General features: G+C 39.3%; 2 long non-coding RNA genes across 3 annotated transcripts; one reads left to right on the plus strand and one right to left on the minus strand.

The window, feature by feature from the left end:
* The first annotated feature begins 1,604 nt into the window (after positions 1-1,604).
* LOC145442948 (uncharacterized) lies at positions 1,605-11,966 on the plus strand. The gene is made up of 3 exons (XR_013916195.1): positions 1,605-1,686; positions 11,375-11,464; positions 11,524-11,966. It is a non-coding gene; the product is annotated as an uncharacterized LOC145442948 (long non-coding RNA).
* Positions 2,291-10,702, minus strand: LOC145442957 (uncharacterized). 2 transcript variants are annotated; one of them, XR_013916213.1, is made up of 3 exons: positions 7,882-10,701; positions 3,377-3,562; positions 2,291-2,483 (listed from the first exon to the last, which is right to left on the minus strand). It is a non-coding gene; the product is annotated as an uncharacterized LOC145442957 (long non-coding RNA). The 2 variants fall into 2 exon arrangements; XR_013916214.1 differs by having other exon boundaries at positions 2,291-3,562; positions 7,882-10,702.
* Positions 11,967-14,922: the final 2,956 nt, after the last annotated feature.

The raw sequence follows: 14,922 nt of genomic DNA on the forward strand, positions 1-14,922 counted from the left end.
CAACATCGAAGCATTAAAAACCAACGACTGCTGATGACAAATCATAACCTAGCCATTATTTTCCGTTACTCGTGTAACGGCAGCTCGGAATATCTTTATTAAGTGGATTGTAGGCAGAAGTTCATGTTTACCTTATAGTATTCTCACACGGCCCTACTTGAAACGGGCAACAACTGCTATTTCGCAATTTTATACTCAGCATTTGAATCTGCCACTACAGCCATCCGCTTACACACCATGTTAGCGTGGATTGCAGCTAGAATCAGTACCGAAACAGCATTTCGCCATCCCTTCTCACAAATGGTTATCTTGGGCCGCACATAAGACGATCAATAAAGTATGTGGCGGGTGAAGTCCCTCAGACCCCCTTTAACAACCGGGCTTTTCACAAGAACTGGAAACACGATTTGATGCGATATGGATTCGCTGTGTATTTGCTGTCAAGTCGCGCCAAGCGCGAATATTTAGGCACGTATTTTACAACCATACCTGTTCTGTACCTCCAAGAAGCTCTACAACTATAACTGTATTGTATGTTGGTAATTCGTGACCTCCTGTCTGCTATATAGTCAAAAGATATTGGAGTCGCCCAAACGTAGCAGACGAAAAGAAAACTATATAAACGAAGGCCTTTCTGAGACGCACCCAGAAATTGTCATTTATACTCGTGGTTCATCATTTTCCTCATTGGGTACCCCGGTGGCATTTGTATTGAGGGGCAAAGATTGAGAAGACTATTCTTCGCGACTATCCAACGCGGCTATGGACAATGGACAAATACACAATGTTTCGGCTAATGTAGCATGTCTTGGTGTGTTGCGGCGCGGTATTGGCCGGAACCGAAATGCCTATTTCTGCGTAAATCATACAATGGTATATTATGTCATATACAGGAAATGACGTCATGATGTTTCATTTAAAAAGAAAGACCTTCTCTCTGGAGGCCCTTTCATCGCATTGTTGTCTTCCAATGATAACTTTGCAGAAGCAAAATAAATGTAATCGTGAGTAATCGTGATTACTTTTCCAAAGTAATCGTAATCGTAATCGACTACTTGTGGATTTTGCTGTAATCGTAATCGCAATCGCAATCGCGTGATTCAGAAATAATCGTAATCGCAATCGATTACATTAATGAAGTAATCACCCCATGTCTGGTTGCGGATTTGAGAAGAACTAATTTTGAAACAATCTCTTCACACTGCTATAATAAATTTATTCCATTCAATCGTTTATCCATCCAACCATCCGTGCGTCCGTCCGATCGCCGATTCGTTCATTCGTCCTTGCATAATTGAAAGTCAGTTTCAACGGCAGTCTGGATATGCCATCACTAGCAATAACTTAGATATTGTTCTCTTTTGACTTATTGCAAGTAGGGCACTGGGAATTGCAGCTTCCCAGTGATTGTAAAATGAATTCACAATGTGTTGTAAATACGTTGTAATGTAAAGAGGGGGTTCAGTGACAGCTCATCATCATTACAACTATTTTTATGCTCACGTAAATGCTCGCAGGCAAAGTTTTACAGGAACTGCTTGTTAGGATTCAGATGAATATGGCGGTAACGACAGGATGCAATACTTTCATAAGAGAGACGAGCCTTCAAACACTTTATGTCTATGCATCGACATTTACGTTGACGTCACATCAACATGGATTGTGAAGCGGAACTCCGAGGATAACGTGAGAATTAAGAGACTTATTGATTTTTCATTACCTATAGGCCGTCATGCCTTCTTTATTTCGAAGACGCGCGAAGGAGGATATTTGAAACAAAATAGCGCACCAATTTCTGCTACTACCTGTAGCACAAGAAATTCAGACGTAATGAAGGCGTCAACATATCTATATTTGCTTCTGTATTTGCGTGAACCGCACACGAATGCGACGCCATCGCAGACAAAACGTCTTTCAGCGGATAGAACAGTCGCAACACGCCACGAGATGCTCACGGTTTCTATTTCGAGTTTCCATACCGGGTCGAGCTGTCAATTGTCCGATATTCGATACAACCCAGCAAACACAGTACAGACCAAAGATGTAGAAAAGCCGAGCCGATATAGTAGATATTAGATCTCGGCAGGTCGTAGAAAGGGGGATTTTGTGTCGACTCAATTCAACGTCTTTTCCATGTCCTTCAATAATGTAAATATTATGCAGATGCTACAGCCTTTAAACATGGTGAGTAGAATGTAGATCCTACGTTAGAAGAAGAAGATCCTGATATAATAACCTGTTTTCTACCACTATGGGCTTAACCTGATCACGGCTGCGTACACACACCACATTATTTACTACATATTAATCACATTTGTGATAATTTAATTTCAAACGAATTGGCAATAATGCCGTTGTAAAAAATAAAACGAACAAACGAACGAATGTCTTTAGAAAAAAAGTGAAAACAGTCCTTATCATCAGGTTTCATCTTCTGATGAGCCAGTTAAATAACCAGCATGCGGCCTTTTTTTTTCAACACCCTGCAGAAATAAAATGAAAATGATGATTAATAGCTAAGACATTCGTACTGCGAAAATGGCAGAGGTAGCGACTAACGAATGACTCCTACATTTTTTTCGCCCATACTTACTAAAATGGATTCGATTCTGAACTATTTCCACTCAAGTTTTCAAGTTTTATTATTATATTTTTTAATATTATATGACTAGAGAACTGACTTCAATCGTCACTTCTACTTGATTATCAAGATCAACGATGACTACTTCAGCACTCTTTGAAAACAGCCACTAACACAAAAAGAATTCTTGACTAAAATTTCTTCACATTCTGTCCAAAATGATCAATTCAACAATCCAAATGAATCAGTTATTTGGCAGCTAGTTGGAGAGATATATACTCAAGTCTAGAAAGTGGAATGATACTCTGCCTGGAAAGCTGAAGACCTAACAATATTGTGTACAGAGAACAAAACATTTGAGTGGCGGCACTGGTATAGACATTAATAAATTATTAGAATTGACAGCAAGATAACCAGCAAGACATTAAAATGAGAATTAGTGCAGTTTCTTAGGCTGTAGTGATACTCAGCCAGTAATTGACCTAGCAGAGAGCAAAACGTTGTAAATAAAGCGAGCGAAACCTCCGACAAATGATACGATAAAACATTAGAATCGACAGTCTTACTAGAAGCAGAATAACAATCATGAGGGGTTAGAGAACAGAAGCCCGGGAAGTGACCATCAGAAATTACTGCATACTGGCCGAACAAATCCATGACCACTAACAAATGGTCTTTCAATAGTCAATATTGATACCAAATGACACCACACCTATTTCATAGCAACATTTAGCAAATACAGCGCTGGAGTCAACCTTATATAAGCCCTAACCAAACGCCCATTAGTTTTCCCACCTACTACTTCGCGGATGGAAATACGCATTAAAGCGAACGGACGCGACTTGTCACACTCTTGCTATTTCTGCTCCTTTTTTCTCTTCGTTCCTCTTCTCTGTCGCTTCCGCTTGAGGAGAGAAACAGTCGGCCGCGTTTACGGATCGTGAATTCCCGGTGGGTGATTCTTCCTCGAATGGTCAGCACCTTGAAAATTGAGAACAATGTTGTTGCAAAATGCATGACAATTTGAAAGTTACATCATTCTAATTATTCCAGTTATGGCCGTGAATCGTTACAAGTGCGGTAACCATAAGAATTATTACTATACTTCAACTACAAATACAATAGGGGGAGACCGGGGACAATTGTAACACTTTTCGTATTTTCCAACATTACCTGTTCTTCTCGTGGAAATTTCACTTCCAAAGTTTTATATAAAGAAGCCAACAACTCGATAGTTGATATGAAAACTAAACTGGAACTCAATCAACAATCAATCATGGAAATTTTGGGTCGCAAAAATCGCTGCTCAAATGTTACAATCGCCCCGTACCCAGGGGCAATTGTACCACCCTTGCGGGGCAATTGTAACAGTGTTATTTATAACTGAACACAAACTGAATGAACAACGAAAACGGAAGCACAAATTGTAATATTGCATGAAACTAGGAAGAGACGTTTGAACGCTTCCAGGCTACGCTCCATCGCATTTATGGCATCTGAATGCAATATCGCCCTTCGTGTCTTGTTCAAGCTTAAAGTGTACAAGAGACAAATTCATTCCATCATCCCCCTACACATATTCGGCCTCTTCTACCAAGGTTCTGTTGTTCAGGGCGCATAATGGGTTGGTGATTCGGTCACCTGCGAAGGTGCGAAACCGACCTGGCTAACATATCTTGGTTGAATGGGCCGATGATAGTTTAGTAAAACGAGGATGCAACATTGTGTGGCGTCAAAGCTATAATGACATTTATCTGTGCTGTAGAAAATAAACATAAATTGTTCACATCAAATATCAAAATGTAAGTGGGCTATGATCAAAGTCAGAGGACGAGAATTAAGACATGACTATTGAAGTTCGACACACCAAAAGTCGATCAACATGAGAAAGGGTGGTTGAATCACGAAAATAACCGAACCGTCAGATTCACATCACCACTATTGTATGGCCGTTTCGACAGATGATCATTAGGGTTGTCCATAATTTGGAAAATCTTACGAATCCTCCGTTGTAATGTCTTAGGCTATTCTATAGATTATTGATAAAAAACGACACTGAGCCTGAAAGAAGCTCACAGGAAGACCGTTAAGATTTCGTGCAAAGCGTTTGAAAGTAGCTGCCGAAGAGTGGGCGTGCCACCGACCATAGAACGGCGAGAAGACTAGCAATCACGAAACCACGGCTCTTAATTGGCTGGTCGGCTATGCTTCAATGACCACGACAGCAGCAGCTTGCTGTGTAGGTGATCAAGGAGTCTGCTACCGGCGGCGATTCTGAAAACGCATTGTATGTAGGTTGACAGATAATGATTTAGGATTGATTCAGGGTATGTTGAGGCACGAAATACATGATGAACAACAACAGCTGCTTCACAAAAACGTCTAAAGCGTGACCGCTTTATTGTGAAGGAAACCGCCATAGCCTATACCTTGTTTTCAACGAGGGAAAGCATAGGCGCTTATGCAAATAGCGACGGATTCCTAGTTTCAGAAAGGCTATATCATTATTGAATACAAAGATAAAGCTTAACAATGACACTACAATTTGTGTGATCTTATTGGGCTCAGGTTGTAGTACATAATTGAAGTTTTGAATGCTCTAGGGATCGGCTGAATCAAACGTCGCTTAGGCTTGGCATTTGTCAGATGTTTACAGCAAATTGAATTCACTTCTAAGTGTTTTCAAAGTCCCTAATGATGCCGCAGAAACGATGTTTAAATGCAAGCACAGACTATGCTTGATATGATGTACAAACTATGCAGGATGCTATGCACTATGCAGCATTGTCTGTGCCTACTTTTACACCCCTTTTCTGCGCGATATTAAGGACTTTGACATATCACGTCCAGCATAGTATGTGCCTACTTTTACACCTCTTTTCTGCGTCATCATCAAGGACTTGCAAGTGAATACATTTTGATGCAAGCATCTAACAAGTGCCAAGCATAACCCGCTGATTCAGCCGATCCTTGGAGCTTTCAAAACTTCAACTACGCACTACAACCTGAGCCCAATAAGATCACACAAATTATAGTGTCATTGTTAAGCTTTATCTTTGTATTCAATAATGATATATTCTTTCTGAAACTAGGAATCCGTCGCTACTTGCATAAGCGCCTATGATTTCTCTCGTTGAAAACAAGCATATATAGGCTACGGCGGTTCCCTTCACAATAAAGCGGTCATGCTTTAGACGTTTTTGTGAAGCAGCTGTTGTTTGTTCATCATGTATTTCGTACCTCAACATACCCTGAATCAATCCTAAATCATTATCTGTCAACCTACATACAATTCGCTTTCATAATCGCCGCCGGTAGCAGACTCCTTGATCACCTACACAGCAAGCTGCTGCTGTCGTGGGCATTGAAGCATAGCCGATTAGCCAATCGAGAGACGTGGTTTCGTGATTGCTAGTCTTCTCGCCGTTCTATGGTCGGTGGCACGCCCATTCTTCGGCAGCTACTTTCAAACGCTTTGCACGAAATCTTAACGTCCTTCCTGTGAGCTTCTTTCAGGCTCAGTGTCGTTTTTTATCAATAATCTATAGAATAAGACATTACAACGGAGGATATGTAAGATTTTCCAAATTTTGGACAACCCTAATGATCATGTTAGAATTGGTATCGCAAGGCAGTATCTGTTCTGGTGAACTTCTGGCTGTTGCAAGATTATTCTGCAGTAGATGAATGGTAATACCAACATATGAACAAAGACATTCAGAATTGATAACATTTTGTAACGGGGAAAATGTAACAGAGTGTTACGATTGCCCCTGACACGCTCGGCCATGATTAGTGTCTCAGTCTGGTACCTTCCCGGCGATGCAAGTCCTATTCTTTCCATCACCACGGTAGACTATAGTAACATTGTTCCAACTACACATATTACGTTGTAACTACTTGAGGTACTATTCGTCCAGACAAATTATTCCAGACCAGAAAAACTTTACTCTAGGGTCAAAAATTTCGTTTTTTGCAAATTATTCCGGGGTTTCGCATCGTAGATCAACGTAACTCCAGGTATATTAGGAGAGATAACTACAACATGCGCACTTAAAATATCAAGCTGATTTCTCCATCCTACTAGCGGTGAGGTCGATTGTTACATTTGCCCCTAGTTACATTTGTCCCCGGTCTCCCCTATATTGTATAAAATGATTACCAATTCTTTTACGTTGATCGAGTCCCAAATACATGAAATATGTCAAAGAATTTGCTAAATTTTTGTATAATTTGACAGATTCCGAAATCTTCTCAAAGTGCACCTTTCAAAAATTTGATATCAAGACTCCCAACATTTTACAATTCGAAGTTGGATGGCTTTACCAATACAAGCAAACAGTTTGTATCGCAATTGACAATTATGTAGAGAACGCTGCGAGACATATGAGTAGGCCTACCCTAAAACGTTTCTCTGACATGGACATTAGGGCTCTTAAAATATTACTTTTTTTCACAAATCGTTCTGGCTACTTGATAAAATTGTTAGGTTACCTAATTTAAGCCTAAACACAAAATTTGGTTCAATTCCAGCCAGTAACCGCTTTGCTACAGGAGAAGAAAGTTTCTATTTATTATATAAAAATAAATAGGTAATAAAAATTTGAGAATTTTCTGTTCACCCCATGAAAGTGTTAGGCTGTCTATAGAAACGATGCTCACCAAATTTGGTTCAATTCCAACCAGTGGAAGCGGAGATATTGCCGTCGAAAAATTTTGATTTGAATAAAATAGTATTTACGGTGACCGATTCTTTGTTTACTTATTAAAGTTGTGCTCACCGTAAGTACTATTTTATTAAAATCCAAATTTTTCGACAGCAATAACTCCGCTTCCACTGGTTGGAATTGAACCAAATTTGGTGAGCATCGTTTCTATAGACAGCCTAACACTTTCATGGGGTTAACAGAAAATCTTCAAATTTTTTATTATTCATTTTTATATAATAAATAGGAACTTTCTTCTCTTGTAGCAAAGCGGATACTGGCTGGATTTGAACCATATTTTGTTTGTAGGCTTAAATTAGGTAACCTAACAATTTTATCAAGTAGCCAGTACGATTTGAGAAAAAAAGTCATTTTTGAAGAGCCCTACTGTTCATGACCGTCCACGTTTAGAGTTGCATCTCAAAGATGCTAAAATAAGCCTAAATATAATCCAAGCAATACGATCGTCCACTTTGACTGACTGAATTTCTAAAAACACCTTGATAGCTTCCACATCTTACGTTTATATATACTGTCTGCTATCGGCACAACAAAGTAGGCCTATTTAAAAATACCAAAACAGATTCAACATACCACATCTCTTGCAAAGGCTTTTGCTTTCATTCAATTTTCCATCAAACTTCTTTAAATCCTCCTTTGTGGTGAGTTGCTTTGGAATTCTTCTAGGATCAATTCCGATATTGTTTATCATATACAATCTATGGCGGAATAAAAGTTTCGGATAAGTTCTAAAACGAACACAATTTTCCACACAAAAGTCAATTGCCACACGAAATGCCAAATGCTACGGTCTCATATTACAAGGTATGGCGAGGAAACGTAGTGGTACGTTCCATTATAGCTAAACACCAATGAATTGCGGGTTCGAGCGTGACACGTCGACTCCATAATTCCTACCGAAGTGTTGGCCGTTTATCTAGGCTCCTCCTCGCCATCTGATTCGCATAGCCATGTCTTAAAAAGCCTAGGAGTGGGCCGTGCTGTAAGTGGGCAGATGGTTGCCGATGCACCCGGCACTTGGTGAATTCGGCCGCACAAACTCGGCACTTGGTGAATTCGGCCCTCGGGAAATTTTGAAATGAAGTGTATTTACAGCTATTAATATGAATTATCAAACTAATAATAGTATTATCAAGTGATTCGTCAATCTTGTAAGGAGGTCAGGGCATCGGTAGATCGCGCAGTCACGGCGTGATTAGATCACGGATTGCGTAGCCACGGGAAATAACACAGCGCTCATATACCGACCACGCGCGGTCTGCTTGGAATCGATGGCGTGAGTCACGGGCCTGTGTCGTGTAAGTTTTGAGAAGATGGATCTTGGCGTTGTATATGAGATCAACACTGTGGAACATCAAGCGGCGCTTCTTCGTTTATCGATCACGACAAGCCAGTGTTCCTCATCAACAAATGTTTCGCATGATCACGTCAAAATAAATTATTTTTCGCCTTTGGAGAGACGATTCCACTCTGGGATTAGGGTGTCTCGATAACACGGTTGAAGGATCCCAAGATTACGAGATCTACCACGAGCCACGACACGTTTAAATTTCCTTTTTGATACTGTTCATTCATACTTAATGCATTTCTAATGCGAAGGTGTTCTAGTGCCAATTCCTCCAAGGGCCGAGTTCACCAAGTGAAGAGCGTCGCGTTATTTCCCGCAATTACGCAATCTGTGATCTAATCACGCCGTGACTGTGTGATCTACGCATGCCCTGACCGCCGTACAACATTGACAACCACTCAAAGTGCCAAGTTCACCGGCAAACATCCCAGTAACCAATCATGGTGACCGGTACCGCTACGAGATCTACCACGGCCGAATTCACCAAGTGCCGAGTTTGTGCGGCCGAATTCACTAAGTGCCGAGTTCACTGGTAATCGGGCAGATACGGAATAATAATAATAAGAACCGGCCTGGTGTAAAATGACCAGTGTAGTCGAACCGCCACCATGAACACCACAAACAAACAAATAAACATCTAACAAGGAAAAGAAATTACCTTTGCAGCCTTTGACAAACACAGTTACCATTGAAACCAGCAATTAAGGTCTTATTCGAAAGCAGAATAACAACTGTTTTAGTGGACATATCAAATCAAATGTTGGAAAGTTCATGTAAAATAGCCCAAAATATTATCTTACTGTGACCATATTCCATCAATATGGTCTGGCTAGCCAAATTCTCTGGGCCAACATAATCAAGCTGCGTTTGGTTTCAACGATTAATAATCTTGTTACTGGATTCGAGGTATAATTGCACTTAAATATCAAATTTTGCTCCATTAATCAACATCAAGTTGAAAATGTCCATTCTTGCACCAACTTTTATAAAATCATGAATCAGTGTTCTACAGGAATGTATCTATATGACTTATATACCTAGAAAATTCAAGCATAAATATTATGATATACCGTAGGTATAGGTACCGGTAATTCAGATGTTTGAAGCGAATTATAGTGGTCTAATTTCACTAAATTAGAGCGAAATGCCAGCAATATAATTGTAATCTAATTCGGAAAAACGGTTTAGCTCTAATTCTAACCTGGAAAAGCTGAAACTTTTCTATAGTTGTCTACACCTGTTTTGCAGAAAGTCAAACAGCTCTAGGCGTCATATACTACAGGCAATTCGAAATACCCCATAAGCTATATGCTACTGCATATATACCTTTAACCCGCTACCTCAGTCAGTCACAATTCCTATATATTTACGGCATTTACCATACAGAAAGAGCGAACTATGCCTGGCTGCGACCTGTTGCGCTTCAAATCTTTGGATGGCGCGATGACGTAAAATTTGAATCGCCGAAATATTCTAGAAGTCACGCATCGATAATCATATTCCTAAACGTACAACATATCACTTATTTAGTTATTCTCTGAATAAAACTATTAACCATACTCGTTGAACATGCGAGATTACCGAAAGAGCGAATATATATATAATGAAGATCATATATATCAGAGGAAAACAAAACTATTCGACCTTAGAGCAACAACACGAATATACAACACCTGTGACATCCTCACGCAATAAAACGAAGGGAGAACATTGTTTTCTAATGGATAGAACGAAGCTACCGCATGAGATCGAACAAAACCGGATAGAATTCATCGTTATTGAATGTACCGAAAAAGTCATCCTTTCTACGTATTTTAGTCGTACCCGCGAGAGATAGAAAATTTGCATTATTAGGTTAACTACCGGATATAACGAAGCCTAATGCATGAGATGGAACAACACCGAGTATGAATTTATTCTGATTGAATATAACCACAAGACCATCCTACTACGTATTTTAGACATTCCCTCGACACTTAGAAAATCAGAACCTAATCGAGATGATCCCGGATGATCCTTTTACGGTTTTGTGTTTGCTGGGAACGGCTTAGAGTTATTTAGTGGTTTATTGGTTCTCTCGGAATTTAAAATATAGTGTCCACAACACCCGTAAGACTGCAGTCTTTCAAAGTCTTTTCTTGAAATTCACATATATAGACTGATTGGTGTCCAATTGCCAAATCGCTTAAATATGTTTGATGCAATAGTCTCACAAGGAGGCTGTGAATTCCAAACAATGAATTTCACTGACTAAATAATATATTTTTTAGCAAACAATACGTTCCTACTGCCAAATTTATTCCACTCGAAGCTTTTCGACTGCATGGCTCTCTTCAGGAGCGAACGCCAGTAAATGAGGTTAACCAAGTTCGCTCCTGAAGAGAGCCAGTCGAAAAAATTCGACTGGAATAAATTTCGCAATATGAACGTATTGTTTGCTGCAATATTGAAGTTCTGTACTTCGAAAAGCTTATTTAAATATTTTTCATTTCCATTACATTGTTCTTTCGAGTTTGATGAGGTGAGAAATATATTTCTATTCCTTCTACTTTAGTTACGATTAGGGATTACCACTGACAACTGAACTTCTCCACGTTGGACTGCGCAATGCGAAAATGTTGGGTATTAGATCGAAAATCCTTCTTCGAAGTCTACAACTCGCGACGTGATATTTTCCATGTTTTCGTAACATTAAAGTTCGTATTGTCGCCTTTACAGAGCCTAATCAATAACAAGATGGAAGAAACCTTCATTGTATTGGCAATGATGGCGTTGGCAATCGCGGAAGGACGTAAGCCACGTGTAGCAGTATTTCACGACAGTGAAAAATTCCGCTATTTATTTCAATATTCGTTGTTCCATTATAGATGGCTGTCAGCAAGACTCGGACTGCGCAAACCGTTACTACTTCAACTGGCCCGATCACCGATGCCAGCCTTGGTAATTTTAGCCTCAGTGAGCTGTGCATTACGATATTTAATTACTCTTGTTCGCTGCTTTGCAATGCGAAATAGATATTGATGGTGTATTTCTTCACTTATTATGACCTTCTTGGTGCCGTGCCGATCGCGCATTGAGAAATGATGGAGAAGACAGGTCATCGACCCGTTACTTCTGTTGCACTTTTACAATGCTATACTTGTAACAAATGCAAACATAGTTTCGTTTCCCATGCATAACTAGCACACTACTTTCTTGCATTGGTAACTGTAATCGCATATCTCGTCATCGGCGAAAGACAAACGTCAGAAGACGAAAGAAATTAATTCGTGTTATTTCTTGCTGTCGGTAGAATAAACATACAATCGAACATCTACCGTGAGATAGCAGAAAATAGATGTGACACCGAGCAAGACCCAATCAATCGTCAGAGCTAAGGCAAATACGTATCATTGTATTTGTCTCTGAACTGAATCATGTTAGTCGAGTCCCAATATAATCACGTGATGCAGTTGCTTGAGCTTGCGATAATATCGCAGCAAAAATGTTTAACGTTATCTGCACAGTACGCAGAGATTTCGAGTGTACGAACATGAATTGCTGCCGATGCGAAAACTACCAAATATAAATTCTAAAAATAAGCTAATTTTGGTATTTTTCGCATATGCCAAAAATAACACTGCCCGAGGTCTTTTATCGAAAATGTTGATTTGTTTACTGGTGATTATAGCTTTTCTGTCGGTATCTATCGCCGACTTGCAGATGACATTATTCAGATTATAGGCAGGCGTCAGCATTGTAACAACGTATATTATAAGGTAGTGTGCCTACTCTCAGTGATAGTTTTAGAGCTTATGTTACGAGCCGTCAGGCTGAAAAGTCAACACAAACAAGTAGATTTACACCCTTTCGACGAACTGGAGCCTCATAAAAACGATTTCTGCCAGGGAGCATTTTTCCCTCGGTGAACATACGCTGTATTTTGAATAAAAGTGCTGGATATTTCTTGTAAAGACCTGGCCATCCAAACACTAGTAGACGTTCTTCAACAAAATCCAGCATCTTATTTGGCCGAGAAGGGTTTTAGTGCACTTTCGTTGAAATCAAAGCGAGGGAAAAGTGTTGCCTCCTTAATGAGACAATTGATGGCTACTATAGGCTACAGTAGCCTATTTGTTGCATACATGAACGAAATATTGTGAAGTATCTTCAGCTTCTTTTTATATAACAATTTTCGGTTGGTTTGTGCGAATGCAATTTATTTTGCAGAAAATGCGGATTGTGCTTAATAAGGTTGAAAAGCACCGCTTTAAATAATGTTACTAAATTGGGGACGTAATGGGCGCTATACCTGATTTTGACTCATGAGCCTATTTGAATGGTAGAAAGATCTTCAATTGAGCGTCAAGAGCTTCTTCTAATGTGTGATTATACGCACTATACGTTGATATTAACCACATAGCTGCGCCGTGTTATTGCTGTTAATGTCGCATACAACGTGAATGTAATCGATTTCATTGCTGGGTGAGCACAAAATATCCATTTTTTAAAATGGATAGCTTCGCGATCCATGGTTCAATTTTGACGATCTAAATTTTGGTGCACTCACCGCTAGATACCAGTCTCGTATGTAAAGCTAGGACCCAGTGGAATCACCCTTAAACTAACAATTCACGTATTTGCGGTAGCGAAGGTCATCACAGTAAAAATATAAGTCCGAGTGCCTCTTCTTGTACGCTATGTTTTTCAACTGTCAACCTACAACCTCGACTTGTTTAATTGGGATTTTGTCTCCTTTTTCGCTGTAAATCACGCATTAAATCATTCAATCCCGTTCAAGATGGAATGGGGCGCTTAATTTCTTGCCTACGGACTGTGCACCCTACGTCTAACTGTGAGGTATTGATCATTGTGTAATATTTACATTATAGTACTACAATGGCAAGGAAAACATATGACGTAGAAGTTGGATCGAAATGTTCAAGTAATGTTACTTTAGCATCATTAAAAACCAGAGGTGGGCGATTATTTCTCCAGGCGGGCCGAAGGAGAAGCAAAACATAGGTTGACAGGCCGAGCTAAAAGTTTTCAACAATATTCGGTGGCGTAGTTTAATTTTAAAAGCACAATAGTGATAACATTGTTAACGTAAGCTGCTAAGTGAATGTGATAAAATGAGGCTCAGACATGGGATGATTCCTTCATGAATGTAATCGATTGCTATAACCATTACTTCTGAATCACGCGATTTCGATTGCGATTACGATTACAGCAAAATCAGGTAGTAGTCGATTACAATTACGAGCTCGAAGGGGACTAAAAGGTATTTCGTGAATCAACATACATTATAGGTAGGGTTGTATTTGAAACAAACGGTATTTTAAAACATTTTGTTTTAATCATGTTTTAAACAGTGTTTTAAACAAATGACTTTTAAAAAAATCAAAATTGTGTTTTTTTAGTTGTTATATTATGCATAATTGATAAAATGCTTTTCTAAAAACGTGTTGTATGAGCCTTCGGACAATTACCACCCGATATAGCCTACGTATATCGATATGGGATGGTCGAAAGCTATATTTACCCAATATTTTCAATGGTCAATGTCAACATACTATGACGTCACAATTGAATGTTCGTGACGTCATGAATTTAAAAAAAAAATGTTTTAAGCAAGGCCTTGTTTCAAACATTTTTTTAAATTGATTTTTGTTTTAAATGCAACCCTAATTAAATTGGGTATTTTCGAGAGATTTAATTAACTTGGAAATTTTGTTTGCGTTTTGCGATTTAATGTCTCTAGATAACTTGACTTTGAAATGCATACGTCTCTATCCCAGGAAAAAAACATGCCTCATTGATAGGTACAGGCAGTTCATTACCGGTCATTACAGCACCACGACACACCAAAACACATACGCAGTTTCGGCCAACATGAGACTCCAAGAAGTGTGCTACCAAAGAAAGAACTAGCCCGAAACTTTGGGTATTTGTCCATTGTCAATAGCCGCGCTGGATGGTCGTGGCGAATAGTCCTGTTCTTTTAATCTAAGCGCCACAATACAAATGCCACAGGGGGCAGCCACAGAGGAATGAAGATATGACAATTTGCGTGTGCGTCTCACAAAAGTTTTAGTCTGCTATGTTTGGGTGACTACAAGATGTTTTGATTAAGCGGGAGGTCACGAATTAACAAATTACAATAAAGCCATTATAACAACATATCAGAAGTTATAATTATAAAGAATTACGTGCCCCCAGCTCTCCTGGTATATCTAACCATCGGAGGTTGATAGAGGATTACAAATGAATAGTAACATAATGAA

Source organism: Botryllus schlosseri, chromosome 7, assembly GCF_051294905.1.
Source record: "Botryllus schlosseri isolate E-star chromosome 7, Bs_hap1, whole genome shotgun sequence".
NCBI classification, from domain to species: domain Eukaryota; kingdom Metazoa; phylum Chordata; class Ascidiacea; order Stolidobranchia; family Styelidae; genus Botryllus; species Botryllus schlosseri.